General features: G+C 38.3%; 1 long non-coding RNA gene across 4 annotated transcripts in view; it reads right to left on the bottom strand.

Annotated features, from left to right (window-relative positions):
• The window catches only part of LOC128852498 (uncharacterized), a 227,094-nt gene that overhangs the window by 162,377 nt on the left and 48,663 nt on the right, over positions 1-16,054 (bottom strand). For all 4 annotated transcript variants that reach the window (XR_008450372.1, XR_008450370.1, XR_008450369.1 and 1 more), the window contains one exon: positions 15,293-15,402. This is a non-coding gene — a long non-coding RNA (uncharacterized LOC128852498). The remainder of the gene's footprint in view (positions 1-15,292; positions 15,403-16,054) is intronic.

Raw genomic sequence — 16,054 nt, 5'->3', positions numbered from 1 at the left:
CTGTTTCACCTTATAAAGCAAACACTAATGATTAGTAAAACATGGTGCAAGACACTTAACAGGCCAGGAGAGGTATGAAACAAAAGATACAGTAAACAAATAGCATGAATTATTTGGAGCTGATGAAAAGATTGTAAATTAGATATCCCTGAATGCTATTAAATATCAGAGTCACTGGATCTCTTGGCAAACTTACTGAAAGGCTGCAGAGCGCTTTCAATGTAAAATCAGCCTCTGCTGTGAAGGGTAATGATGTCAATACTTATTTTATTTCTGTCTTGCTGATACAGACTATAATACACTGGCTCACGCTTGCGAGCAATGTCCCCCTTGTCCTCATCCACAGTACCCAGCCATGTGCTCTTAGCCTGGAGTAGGAGTGGGTCTATCTTCCCTTAACATGCCCTTTGAAAGGGATATTACTAGTCAACTCTGATAAATATTGGACCAAATGTGATTCTCAGTAACCCGACTGCTATGCTGGGTTGCAGATGGGAAACAAACACGACAAAGATTTCTCCCAGTCTGTCTTCCCAATGGCACTGAAGGCTTTTCTGCTCTGCATCTGCTGTGCTGGAGCTCCTTCGCTGTAGGATATCCCCTGCAAAGATATGTACTTTCAGGAGGAAAAACTACTCCAGAGTCAAAGCTTTCTGCATCAGAAGAAATTCTTTATCTGAGATGGCAGATGAAGACAATTAATCCATTGACAACATGATTGGCTTCTACACACCAATATTGCCATTAAAAGGGCAATAGCAGCTACTTACATCTAAATAAAATCTAAGTAAATGAATCTAAATCTAGCTAAGTAAAACTTTAGATACAAGTTGTATTGGGTTATGAAATTATATTTCTACATAGATGGTCAAGTCTTTGTGGATTCCACTGGGGAATATCCATAAATCCATGACAGTAAACCATTGGTAAGATATAGAGTTTGAAATTCGTGAGCGTGTTGTAATGGCACTGTTGTTGTGTGCTCTTGTGGTGTTTGGATTAAGTTGGCCACAATCTCAAGGCTTGAATCTCTGTTCCTGACAATGGGTATTTCGCTTGGAAAAACACATTAATTGAATTCTTAGGCATAATAAATGATTTACATCTCCAAAACGTGCCACTGCGTCACTGGTAATATGGCAAGTAATAAGAAAGTATCAAGCTTGTTAAACACACATTGACTGATTTCCTTTGGAAATAAATATACAAACAAATCTAAATACGATTGTCTTTTTCTCCAACTAACCCAATTAGTTTGCATCTTGAGGTCTGAACAGAACACTTAAAATACTTACAATTACAGGCACTTTCCCTCAGGGTGCACCCATATATTCCCCAGCATAATTGCACAAATACTGCTGAGTTTTGTCTCACTTCATCCTAAATTTTAAGTTCCCCTGCTTATGTGCAACCGCTTCTCATGGCTTCAACTGTACCATTACCTGAAGATAGCTTAAAATTTAATGCTCTTTAGCAACAACACTAGTGCTGTAAACCTCCACTAGGCTTTTAAAATCCCTGCCCCAGACTGGACAAAATTCCCTGTTACATCCTCTCTGCTTTATGGCAATCATTAAAAGGAATGAGTTGTGCTGCTTCCCAAGTTGCCCTCACAGCTGCATCTCACACCAGCAAGAAAGGGCAAACTACTGCCATGCAAACCCCAAAGTTTTGAGTGCAATATGTCTTTTTTGTTGTCTGTTAGAAAATGATATTCCCTCTATAGTCAAGTTTTAACCTTCAGAGTAACTATTCAAGAGTGGTTTTACTGATGATAAACCAGGCGTCTATCTTGTGCTTTTCAACAGGTGAACTATCTAATAAGCAGCAGAATCCCTGTGCTAAAAAGATTACGCTGTGAAGCAATGGATGCTGTAAAATGCTGCTTTAAATTTAGCAGGTATTTGGTGTGCGTTTATTAAGTGATTATTCCCCGTATTACTACTTCCCTCCCCTCTACTTTCAAAACTTCGAGCTTTCTTTTGCAATGACTTCCTGCGTCTTTGAGCTCCTTCTCCACTGCAGAAATTCACTGGTGCTCCACCAAAGACCCATATATCAGGTAATTGCTGTTAAGAGGTATTGTGAAAGCTTAAGTTGTGCTTGTCCGGGCTCTCCCTACAAGAATGAATTTCACTCCCTGTGTATGTGCACATTCGAAGGCTCTACAACGCTTTTGACTCACAAATTGTCATTTTGGTCTGATGGTTTTTTATTGCGTGTCAGGCTGAGCCCTTGAGTCATGACATTCCTGTGTTGACTGGAGAGGGAAGGAAGCACTTCTAAGAAATTACTATATTTTCTACGTAGATATTAAGAAAAATATATGAAATAAAGTAACTAAGTCTACTTCAACCCACTTCTGATTTTTTTTTATTATTCATGAGCATTTATAAGAAAATTAGCTTACCTTTTCCTCAAATTAAGAACTGAATTTAACTTATTCTTTATTCCCCAATTCACATTGTATATGGATATATTGCATAGTTGCAGTTAAAGAAACACACTGTGCAGAAGCACCCTCAGACCAACCTATCTTTCCGGAGACAAAATATAAAACCATATGGTTTGTTAATTCAGATATCCAATTTATTTTTTATTAAACAGCATGGCATTCATTTAGTATTTATGTTTATGTATATCATTTCTTTAAGGACAACACAGTATGGCTTCAGTTTTCCTTATTCTTTCCTGACCATGGTGCCTAAACAATTATCCCACACAGGATTTACAAATATAGGGTTGAGGATTTCTTATAGCAGCACATTTATCTGCTGCTGCCGCAAGCCAAAGGGAAAAACAACAATAACAAACTAAGAACATCAACTTTAATTGCAATAATTATTTTATTTCCCGATAATTTATATGAAGGAAGGTGTTTTACGTCTGCCATGAGAGACTTCACCTGTAAAAGACCAATACTTGCATCCACGCAGTACATTTGCTACACCTTCCATTGCCCAAAGCCACTCCCTACACAGAACATTTTCTTTCTTTCTTTCAAATATCCTGAAAAGCCAAATATAAAAATCCTGTAGGTTCTTTTAGCGTTGCTTCAGGGGTTAAATTGTTAATGCTTTACTTTCACTCTAGTTTTTTATCAAAGTTTCTATTTTCTCTCCCTGGGGATAAACAAATGGACAGCTTTCCTCTCTAGTATTCCTCCTTCCATTACCATCGCAGCAGAACGCATCTGAGACTATAATAATTCAGTGATGAAATACAAAATGTCGCAATGCCATCTCTCTTAAAGTGAACTGAGATTTTGTTATGCCATTTTAGGTGCACTAATAGCTCCTAAAGTCCCATGGAGTATCTTAATGTGAATTTAATGAGCTGATAGCATATAAATGACAGTACTGTGAGGGTGAAGGTGACATAACCTTTTTCCTTCTATTTGATGTTTGTCTTTGAAAAAATACAGATCTTTTCAAAATGTACTGCATTATTACAAAGTGCTGCAACATTCCGTAAGGAGGCTACCATTGTTTTATCATTTTAAAACCCTTTTTTTTTTGCTCTCTTCATGGCACTAGAAACAAAAGCACTTTTTAGTTCACCATTAAGGTAATTAAAACTCTAAACACTTTGTCTTGCAGCACGGTGCTAATATTTGGCACTCTGGTGCTCATGGACATGTTGTGGTCTGCATATCCAGTGACAAACCTTCATTTTTATCATGTGTCGATGCCAGTACTGGTAGAGTGGAACCAGTAAAATTGTGTATGAATCACAGGGAAATCATCTATCTTTGTTTCCTGGGTGTCATCTTTTTTCCAAGGATAACACTAAGAGGTCTACTCATCATTACCGGCTCCCAAACTCTGTGTGTCATTACCAGAGCGTTGTCATTTATAAGGAGTTGCCTCCCTTCGCTCAACGGTGTCACACCCCATTGTGCGCCCAAATCCCAATCACCTTACGCGCAGTAATGAACTGTGATCCCATCAGCACCGGCTTCGATCACCACTGACACTGCTGCTCACAGGGGAGGAAAGGACCGACGGTAAAAGATAAACATATTGGGAATCAGATAGCGGCGGATGTATAGAAAACATAACTGGTGGATTAGGGAGGTAACCAAATGTATGAAGTTATTAAGTTTCCCGGAGTGTAGCAGTGTAGCTTTTGTGTTGTAGTTCGAAGTATTGTCCTTAAGACCTGTAATTCAAGCTTAAGAAATGACATCTGAGAGTTGGTTTTTTTCCCTTGACCCAAATGCTTAGAGACAGGCAGCTAATGATTTGATCACTTCCATGCTAAAATCTTTGCAACTCAAAAATTATTCTCTTTCACTTTTCTTTCACAAGATATTGCAAACATATTGCTCCTAAACAGCGTATAGATGCCAAAAAGGATTTACTATTAAAGAACTTTATTGAGAGCAGGACTTCTTTCTTTTAATTTTATGCTCATTAACTGAATTAGATAAACCAAGGGGGTTTTTTTTGGCTTTTGTTGGATTGATTTTTTAACTTTAAAACACATACAGGACAGATTATGAGTTGGTTCTGAAGGCAGTGTATTTTCTATAAAGTCATTTCTTCCATCAGTAGAAATGATAACTTTTGCTCTTCTGAGAAAGACGTACCTTAGGCTGCGTTTGACAAAGGAAAAATAAATAATTAAAAAATAAGCAGCTTACGTGTTTCAAAAAGTTGGAATTTTGGCAATGTATGAAATTTGTTTAGAGAAACCTTTTCGTTGCCAGGTGACAAAGCAAAACATATCACATATGCTTAACAACCAGCTTGTACATATTTTGTCTTTCCAAGGTTTCTAGGGCTGGTCAGGCACAATGATACATTACAGCTGAAGGAGCTTCCAGCAGGGACAAATGTTTGTCTCTTTCCAAAAGAATTTTCCTAATCCTTAAGAAAAACAACTCAATATTTCTCGTTGTTTAATGATTGAGTAAGAATTAATTCTGTACAAAATTAATCGTATTGCGAGTCATAACATACATATCGTGTTTGCTGAGGATGTATACTACTGGGTTTTGGCACATCATATTTGTTAGTATTTAGCAGTACAGTACAAACAGTAGTCCTACTAATTTATACAAATTTCTTACAATAGTTTGATATCTCAGCCCTGTTCTACCGTCAGACAACAACCCAAGCAGTGTAAAAACCTGTGGATAACTAAGGTTTGATTATAACAATGTGCTAAAGCTTATATTCTGCTACTTATAAAAGCTACAGTCTGAGCACTTTAGGATCTCTGCTGTTTCCATCTCATCAATGCTTCCTTCCACTGATGAACATTTCCATTTTAAAAAAGCTGAATAATTGGTTATGGCCGTAGAGGAAGTCAGAGGCAGAGCAAAAAAAACCCATCCCATCCCGCACTCAGATTCCCCTGAACTCGGCCATCGTTGCCAGAGCCCCATCCTTCCTGTCTCAAAACTCAGCCCTTGCTGTGAACATTTACACTTATCCCATGGCTTGCAGTTGGAGTTAATGGACTTCACACATGTGAAATTAATTGTGGGGACAGTTCTGAAACAATTACCTTTTCTTGGAATCCCAGTCAACAACTGTTCTAATAAATCATGGCGCTGCTCGCGTTATAATGATCATTAGTAATCAAATGCATCTGTATATTCAGCCTGTTTGCTTGCTTAAAGTAAAAGCATTAGAAGGCAAAGGAGGGTTAGAGTTGGAGTCTTCTTTGTCCCTATCATAGAGAATGGACACAGAGGGCCTGACTTCTCTTTTCAAGGGACCCTTCTGTAGCTGCAATTATAAACTTTGTTCCATCACACAAGCTTTAATCCTAATTTTCTCTGAAAAAGGACTCACGCTCATGTCTACATACTCCGAGTACTCTGATATTTTTCTTTCTCTCTCTTTTTAATTCTAATTCTTAGCATCCCTTAAAGGAAAATTCACCATGACTCCTGAGATTAAACTGTTTATTTTTCCTCTAAGTTTACCCCTCTTCTGACTTTGAAAGTATTATGAAATATAGTCCTGCATTACTTTTCAAACCATAGACATGGTTTCCTTGTGGATGTATTTTGTGAGAACACATAATGACGTTATTATAACTTAAATTATTTGCAAAAGGCTACATATTCTTTGAGAATCTTTCCTGTTGTTGTTGAATGAAAACGTACTACAAAAGCAGGATTAAAGCCACAAGAATGCAAGGATCAAACCTAGATAAAAATACCTATAATTACACTTGTTGGTAGAAAGCAATAAATCAGTTCTCAAACAGTATCACTGATTTGCTTAGAACAATGAGCTGTTATTTCATTATTTCTGTATGGCACGGAGGGATTGCCCTCATGTCCCCTGCTCACTTGGCACAGCATCAGCTTTTATATAGGTTGAGTTTGGTACCGGGAATTTTTCATCTCTCTATACCAATCTTTTTGAATTCTCATTTCCCACCTTCTTCAGGGGCAGCTCCAAAGCAGATTTCAACAGGGAACTAAGTGTGCTGGGGCTGAACACCCACCACTCTACCTCGAACCTACTGCACCTTCTTCCATCCACCCAGAGAAAAAAACAAGCACACAAAGAAAACTCAGCTCTAAAAACACTAAAAATTTTTCTTCTCTCTTTTTGAGAGTATAACTTCTTGAATTAGCTATCCAGTATGAACACTTGTGCATGCAAATTCCAGTTTGCTCTCTTTGCCAGTAAACCACGCGCACCAGAGAACCAATTTCCTAGAATCTTCATCAAAAGGCAACAACAAAGGGCTGTAACGATGGTCAAATCAAATTTATTTAAAAGGGAAAAAAAAGACCATACATAAAACCTTTCTGCATTACTGTCCAGATGCACTGTGACTCTACCTGCAGCCATTAATATTCAGAGGCACTCTAATGCCTTAAAAATTAAGATTATTCTTGGTTTGTTTCTTTTTTTTAAATTCCTTTGCTTTTTCATTTTAGATTATACCCCCTTGCAGTGCAGGGCATCCATTTACACAGCGTAAACTTACGCTGTGAGATATGATCCCAGATGAGGTATTGCCTCAAAGAGAAAATGAAAAATATTCCATGCATTTTAAACATGAATCAAAGATCATAAGTTACACAAATGCGTAATACATTTCTGCTATTCTCTGGCAGGAAAGAAAAACAAAACTGGCAGCTATAGCAATTGTATAATGGCAATTATTGAGAGAAATAATTATACAAAAACCTGTTCAAATTATGTATGGGATGGAATGACTCAAAGCGAGAAGAATTTAAAGTGATAGCTAATACTTCAGTAAACCTCAATGTATGACACTGGGCAGCAAAATCGGACAAACAAATTCATCTACTCAAATCCTTCTTCTCTCTGAAGTTTGTAAAATTGGACGAAAAGAAACTATTCTCATGCGGTGCCCGGGGTAGGGCTGCAGGGTGGGCTCAGGCTCTGCAGCATCAACGGACACGTACTCCTACACACAGGAAAGAAGGAAATCCTAGTGCAATTTTATTGTAAACAGTCTGTAATCACTTATTTATATTCATTCAATAATATCAATGCTCCCTCAGCTGCAGGTGGGGTTAGAAAATTAAAACACCTCATTAAAGGTGAGAAATGGAGTGAGATGTTGCAGCAGAGCCAAGTAGCTCCACAGCACCCAGGCCCAGCCTGAATGGTCATCTGCAACAATAAGATAATTTCCCTCTGTCCCTAGGCTAATAGTTCTCCAAGAGGTCTTCACCTGTGGTTCTGATTGTGGCAACTGCCTTTATCCTATCACCCCAACATCTACATCTCTCATTCAACGGATGAAACAGAATCACTGAAATTGCCATCCTTGAAAAGTCAATGGAGCCTTGCCACCTCTTCCCGTTTTTTTTGCTCTTTTTCTGGCTTTCTCACGTTACATTCAAGCTTCCTGTTCCTCTTTCTGTTCCAGATGTTGTTTCTCATACACCTCTCCCTATTTTCAAAACTTCTGCTCTCATGTCCCTCCGCCTCCAACAACCGGACACCTCGGCCAAAGCTCTTCTCAAGTTAACAGGTTTTTCATTATACAGACATGAAAAAATACAAAGATCTTCAGTTTATGTTTATTAGCAACAAATATTTCTCTAACTATCGCTTCTAACATTTTACATTATCCTACATCCCTGTTGCTACTTTGCTTCCCACTGTATTTTATCTGTTTCAAATCGGTGTGGTTCAGTTGAGGACAAGAATCACAGGCTTTTACATGTGCTGTAAATACACATTTGGTTGCTGCAAGTTGAAATAATAAATGCGATGAAATAAAAGTATTATTGATTTTCTGGGATAACAATTCAGCAACAAAAAGAGAACAAGACTGAATATTACTTTGGTTTATCTTAAAAGTTTCTCTCTTTGCGCAGACCGCTCGTACAAGCAAAGCATCACACTCACTGTCCTGTATAAATAACTTTTCCGAATCTCTTAGAATACAAATTCTGAAAAGTCAGCCACTACTAAAGCTTTGTCTTCCAATTCATCATTGGTCCATCAGAGCTTTCTTTGTATGTAACACAAAGCTGCAGGAAAGACTTTAGACAACCTAGGCTTTTCACAAGATGTTTTAGGGAGTGTTGGGAATGGTTGGACTCGATGATCCAGTGGGTCCTTTCCAACCTGGTCATTCTATGATTCTATGATTCTCAGAGATGTCAGTAGAAATCAGACTATTTTGTGTGGCTGAGTTTACCTGCATTATAAAAACACCTGGGAACGAACCATCAATCAAGCTCTCACCACTGGATCCTCATTTGTATCTGTACTAAGCTTCCTCCAAAAAGAGCAAAAAGAAGGCGGCAATTTTTTTCACATCATCTTAGGGTAGCACAGTACAAAATGAAATCTCTGGCCGCTGAATAACTGCTGCCACAATTAAATCAGTATGTTTAAACAACTTGCATCAACTTACTTTCTAGCAAGCTTACTACTGAAAAGCTTATGTCATGTTACTATTTTCTTCTTCATTTTGCAGTCATCAAATATAAAATCTGTTCACCAAGTGTTTCTCTTTCATTCCTGAGGAACACAAAATGGGAACAGTGTGCTCAAGGGCTCTGGAAATATTGCAGAGAGAGGATTAGTCCACCAACTCTGAACCAATAGAAGATCTCTTCTCAGATGTTACCACTTACCTCTGACCTCCTCTTCATGGACCATTTCACTGTATGGTTTGAATTTCAGATCGGGTATCATGTTATGAGTTGTGAATATTGTACAAAACCTACTCCCTAAAATTTTGATTGTCAGTGAAAATGCAGCAAGAAAGCTTCAGGATAGAAGTAAAAATGGCAAAAGGCAGAAAAAGACTGTTCTGCTGACAAGCAAATTACAGACAGTGCAACTTACTCAACTTGCTGTATCAAAATGTTGCTTTTTCTGTGAAGAAAAAATGGTAATATTATTTAATAAGGTTCATATAGGCTTGTTGTTCTAAAGTCCAGCCCAGCTCAGAAAACACAAGAAAGTTTTTTATTGTGCAGGGGAAAAAGTAACGAGTGATTCATAGGATTTACAGTTAATATTACCATTTCTTTCAGTATTCAGATATCGTGTTTATTTCTTCAATGCACATAATCACCCGCTGTGTTCTTTCTAATTAAATTAGCTTTCACTATACAGTCCTTCAGCTTTACAGTATTCTAGGAAACAAATACAGTGCCATAAAACCAAAGGCCCACTATGGACTCAGTCAGAGAGTTGCCCAGGATTTAATTTAGGATGGTACTTGAAGGAAAGTAATGTATTTTTGTTTTTTATAGAATCATAGAATTGTTCAGGTTGGAAAAGACCTTTAAGGTCATTAAGTCCAACCCTTAACCCAACACTGCAAGTCCACTACTAAGCCATGTCCGTAAGCACTGTATCCACATGGCTTTTAAATTCCTCCAGGGATGGGGGCTCCACTGCTTCCCTGGGCAGCCTCTTCCAATGCTCAATAAACCTTTCAGTAAAGAATTTTTTCCTAATGTCCAATCTAAACCTCCCCTGGTGCAACTTGAGGCCATTTCCTCTTCTATTACTTGTTACTTGAGAGACGAGACCAACGCTCACCTCACTACAACCCCCTTTCAGGGAGCTGCGGAGGGCATGGCTTTTCCTGTGCTGACTCTTGGCTGACTCACAGTGTGAGTGCCCATCATTTTCGTTCTCTACACGGCCTCTTCCCAGCCATGCTTTGTTTCAACCACATTTTTCCAGTTATTTCTGCAAATAATTCTTAGCCTTCTTCTTTTCTCATGTCTGTCTCTCCCTGTGTAATGCAAGCATTATCTCTGCATTTTTTATTTATTTCCCTGTTTTCTTTATGACAAGTTGCAACCTTGTAAGAATAGTGGCACCGAAACCATTGTTATGATATAATTAATTAATTAATAATTAATTCAACTAAAAATGTAATATAAAGATTGAGAAAGAAAGGAGAGGTGACAAAAAGAAATGTGGGTGACATGAAGGTGGTCACACAGGATCATATTCTCAGACTAAGCACAAACTGCTGCTCTCCAGCCACTGGATCATCCCATTGCTTCTATATTATCTGCAAATGCTGTCTACTTTTCTAGTTATAATGCTTTGGTGGTAACTTCTCATCTGCCTATAAGGTAGGGAATAGAAGCGGTATCGATCCTCACTAGAAGTGATGCGAATCATAGAATAGTTTGGGTTGGAAGGGACCTTAGAGCCCATCCAGTCCCACCCCTGCCATGGGCAGGGACACCTCCCACTGGCTCAGGGGCTCCAGTCCCATCCAACCTGGCCTGGAACCCCTCCAGGGATGGGGCAGCCCCCACTGCTCTGGGCACCCTGGGCCAGGGCCTCTCCACCCTTATAGTGAAGAAATTCCTCCTTATGTCCAGTCTAAATCTGCCTCTCTCCAGTTTAAAGCCATTCCCCTCATCCTATCACTCCATGCCTTTGTAAAGAGCCCCTCCCCAGCTTTCCTGTAGCCCCTTCTGGTACTGGAAGCTGCTCTAAGGTCTCCTCAGAGCCTTCTCTTCTCCAGACTGAATGACTCCAACTCTCTCAGTCTGTCCTTATATGGGACCAAATAATACTGGATGCTCTGACAGTGTCAGGGAATATGGAAATAAGCAGCAACATCCACGAAGTCCAGGGGAAAGAGTCTTGCTTTCCCCCTTCCTTGGCATTTTGCTGAGTTGCGTAGAAGGTGGTACTGACACTGCAGATCTGAGTAGGTTAAAAGAAGGAAATCAAAGACAGTTCAATAAGAGACTGAACGTTGTAAGAGCCGCTGTTTGGGGCTTATTCACTTGTATTTTGTCCGACATATACAGTGGACACATACTTTGCTTTTCAATGCAGCAAAGCTGTGTGCAATTTTTATTGTCAACAGTATTATAAAAGCTGTCACAATTCAGCCTGACAGACAGTTTTTGCACAGTGAGAAGATGTGGCAAACTGAATTCTTGCTGTAGAGGAGATTGCTGAGGCATCCAGGACCAGAAGAAAAGGCAACTATTTTTATTTCCCTTCTATTGAAAAAGCCGAGTTATATTTTTGGAAAGAGGAAGCTCTCAGTCCAAGAAGTCAAGTCATTAATTTCTATATCCCAAGCCAAGAACTCTAATACTATGGTTTACAAGGTCACCGACAAAGCTGTTAGCAGTGTTGCTATTCCCATTGCCTTTGTTAGGGCTAACACCTTCTGCAAAGCACAATCAACTTTTAAGGCAGAATATAAAACTTTAACAGCGCTCATAATTAGCGCCAAGAGCGGTAGTTTCTGTGATGTCTACGAGGGCCTTAGTTAGGGACCATAAATTCCATTTCACTTGGGTCAACCATCTATCAGGTGATAACCACAGTTCCTTGCTACCCACCTGGACTGGCTGCAGCACGAAGCTGCGATTGCCACCGAATGCTGCTTATTCTCACAACGTATCACAATAGAGGGATTTGTCAAGATATTTGGCAACAGGCTTTTTCTTACTATCAGAGCATGGACTTTGCATGAACTCCGTTGTGCATATTTTCTTCTCACACTGCGAAACGTCTATTGAGCTAGGTTGCTTGGATAAACTTGGCAAAAAAATAAATGACACAAGCATAGGAGTGAATGGAATTTACAACTCATGCTTTCTAACACCTTTACTGCACAAAAAAACCCCTGTTTATTAGCACAAGTTTTCCCTTTGTATATTGTGTTTACTTGTTTCCCAGCAGGGTCCGCTGATGTTAATGGACTCACAGCAGTACATTCTACTTCTGTTATTACAGGTCTAATTCAGTCATTAACATTTCATTAATGGACTGGCCTCCTAGCTGTTTGCATGGCTGTCTAGATATTGATGAGCCTTCCAGTATAGAAAACCGGTATTTAAGGCAGACTCCTAAAGGTTTATTAAAATGCTGGTGAATCTTCATAGCATTCTGTCGTTTATTTTTGGAGAGAAAAGACAAACCCTTGAACAAATTTGCATTGCAAAAGTTGTCAGCACCAGAACAGAAAATAAATTCCATGCAAAAATCCTAAGGAGAGGAAAAAAGGTTCCGCGGTTACATCACCTGGATACGAGAGCCTTCAGTTCCTGCCTTAAAACCAATGCAGCTCAGCACTGCCAAAGTCTGTTGTGCGCTACCTTGGAAAGAATTGCACTTCAGTGGGACATAAATTGATTCGTTTTTTCCCCACCTCACAAGGGTGTTCTGCAGCTCCACGAGCTCACATTTTCAGGCTCTGAACTGGAGTTTGTAATCCTATCCACAACCTACTCCATCAGAAACGGCCTTACTGGTACCAGTGCAATTAGTCAAACTAAGACTGCTCAGAATAGTTTTGCTATACTATACAGAATAGTATACTGCTGCAGTAGTTTTGGGGACCATTGATGCTAACACCAAAGAGGAATTTTATCATCGTTTTTAGACTTCAGAAGTTTTCTAGATTTACCAATAGTATAGAGCAATCTTGTTATAGAACAGCTTAAGTAATATCTCTACCTCAGCCCAAGGTAAGTGTCCTTATGAAATTATTCGATGGAGTTACGAGGTGCTTCCTTTTACTGCATCTCTGTTTTTCCCCATTAAAAAGAACATGCATTTTCAGGCACCATAGAGAGCTGAAATATACTGCATCATATCATATGAGTGTCTAATGCAAGTACTTTGTGAAAATTACTAATTTGATATCATAATTATGCTTGTAATATAAAATTATTAAACCCTGTCATATTATACAGTAAATGGAACTTATATTGATGTAATAAAATGTATTTCAATTCCATTACAATAACATTCTCGTATTCTTTAATGGTACCCATAGTTAACAAAAATAAGATACAGCCAGGAAAAACACAGTTGATGGGTATCCTATACTACAACACTAGGTTGGAATAGGTATCATTTCTGAGCTTCCTTATGCACTTTTTTTTTTACGTAAACCTACAACTTATATTTGTTTTTTTCTGAGGATAATATGTTAAAAAGTAGAGGTAGGCTACTAAACAAAATCCTCAGAGTAAGTTCCCTTAATAAATTCAGCATTATACACGCTTTTGATTTCTGCTTTATAAATGGAGCTATAAATATTATTGATCCTAAATTCGTATCTTTTTTAAGGATCTTACTGGCTCAGTCGGTCAGGACTATATGCCAGGATGACCATAGATCTCTTATTACAAAACCTGAAGCTTATTATCTTGATAAATGTAGCTCGGTTTGAGAAAACAAAGGGTGAGGCCTGCGAAGAAGAAGAAGGGACACAGTGTTTTGATACAGATATGTTCGAGTGTTTGTCTCCTCTGTAGAACTGCCACAGTCCAGAATGCATGAACTACTTATCTAACAGAGGAAAAAAAAGGAAGAAAATAATAATAAAAAAGAATTATGAGAAAGGATGCCAAATCCTCGTCTAAACATTTTCATCTAGGTTCCTTTTGTCTGTCAGGGTAAATAAAACGAAGAAACAAACCACAACTAAAGGGGGAAAAAAAAGAAAGCAGTCAGCTAAAATGTCATGACTTGCTTCTCTGCAGGTGTCAACTTGACTTCACTGAAATGGCATACAACTTTGATTTTCTCATCAGGAAAAAATGTTTATTCCCTCTCCCCGACCTAACAGATAAGAGCGCACTGTGTGTAACATTGCATATTCTGATATTGAGGATTTCTGTGGATAACTGTTCTTGAGATACATGCTAAAAATATTTTGTGTGCTTTGCCTTGAATTGTTGTCATGAATTATTAAATTGAGCTGTTACTTTTTCATTGAACCGGCAGTCTTAATAATTTAAACACTGGTCTTCAAGAGACGTACTGTATATTGATGATCTTCACAGGAAGAAAGAGAACCTCCCAATTATTTTACATATGTCTCGATTTTTTTTTGGTTTTTAAATGCATCATGCATTACCATAGGCCTATATTATTTTAGCATGCCAGGCATTTCTCTACCTTAGATTCGTCTTTGAGAACTTTTTTACTCCTGCAGCCAGTATTTCCAGTTATGGGAAACTCATACTTTCTCTATGTTCAAGTGTACCTCCTGGGTAAAGGTTCAATTTACTCTAGGAAATGAGATAGGAAATAACCTTCCAAGCTGTTAAATGTGTGTGTGGCAATTTATAGAGGACCACTGGCCCGTTCGGATGGCAACCTTCTTGCACCTGAGCAATTTTCCAGAGGAAAACCAAAAGCTAGGACGTGTGTGAAAAAATTCAGAAGTTACAGCTTGTCTTCAATAAAAACCTCAAGTGTGTTTGCAACAAATTTCAACAAATGTACTAATGTACTTTCTTTGTGGTGACAATGGCTGAAAATGAATTTTTTTGGGAAGTTCTTGGCAAATCATTGAGCTTTTTTAAATGTAATGTTAAATAAGTTGTGTTGGTTCCTACAGAGGAGTGATTGAGGACAATGTCACTCCCTTCAGGGATGTGCCTGAAGGACTGATCCTGGTGTCACAGTCAGCAACGTTGGAACCCATTACTCTACCATCTCCTTACAGCTTTGATTTAGCAGCTACAACTCCTGTTCCTCCTTGAAGACCAGAAAGTGGTTACACAATTTTTAATGAAGAAAAAAAGAAAGATTATATTCAATTGCTAGTATAACTTTTTTGGAAGGGATTGATTCTGTGTCTTGCCCACTCAAGAGCTGGATAATCACGTGAAACCACTTAGCTTCATTCTCTGAAAGCAATTTTGCACCATTTTCTATTAATAGACTACATGGATTTCACTCTCTTGAATTAATCTAGAGGAATTTCATGATCACAAGCCCTGAGAATTTGCACCCATCCCCACAGAACATATCCTACAGAGCTCTTAAGTGTATCAGACCCAGATTTTAATATTATCCTTTTACATTACCTGTGGAAAGTCATTTACATCCTTTACATTTCTGCTTTAACCGTCAAAAGGGCACGAAGATCTCGTCGTCTTTGTAAACAGCAATACTTCCTTAAGTGGAATATATTAAACTGAAAAGCAAAAAAAATAATTTAAAATATTCAAATCCTTTTAATATGAACAATTGACACAGCTTTAAAGTTAGAAGTTAACACAAAAACTTCAGTAGTTATTGATCTAAATTCAAAACACAACATATCTATCAGTGCCAAAGCCATAAGGTAATACCCACTAACCCCCATCCTTTGCTACCAGAAAGACAGCATTCACTGCAGGACTTTAATGACATTTTTAGCATATTTTGGTGTGAAAACCAGTACAATTCACATAGCGCCATCCTCTCTCAGGTAGTACCAAGTGAACCTCAGAAATTATTGCTTTCGACTTCTGGCTTCATCTCTAGAGGAAATGCAAACTTATTTGAAAACTTAGGTTTTTCAGCCAAATAAAACTACAGTTTATTCCTTGCCCACACATTGACTGCCAGCAGTTAGCTTACGAGACTACAATAAGCATAAGTGGATATTCAGATTTTAGGAATTTTTAGGTCAGTCAAAGGAAATTGGGGGGGAAAAAACCCTCCAATTTTACCATTAAAATTTCGGAGACCAATTCAACTGATAAGGTTTTTCTTTTGCTGAACTAAAACTTTCAAAACCAAATTAAGAGATTGTTTTTTAAGAAATAAATTGCCTGCCTCAAAAACCAGCCTGTGAATTGCAG

This window comes from Cuculus canorus, chromosome 6, assembly GCF_017976375.1.
Source record: "Cuculus canorus isolate bCucCan1 chromosome 6, bCucCan1.pri, whole genome shotgun sequence".
Taxonomy (NCBI): Eukaryota; Metazoa; Chordata; class Aves; order Cuculiformes; family Cuculidae; genus Cuculus; species Cuculus canorus.
This window is presented reverse-complemented; position numbering and strand designations above follow the sequence as displayed.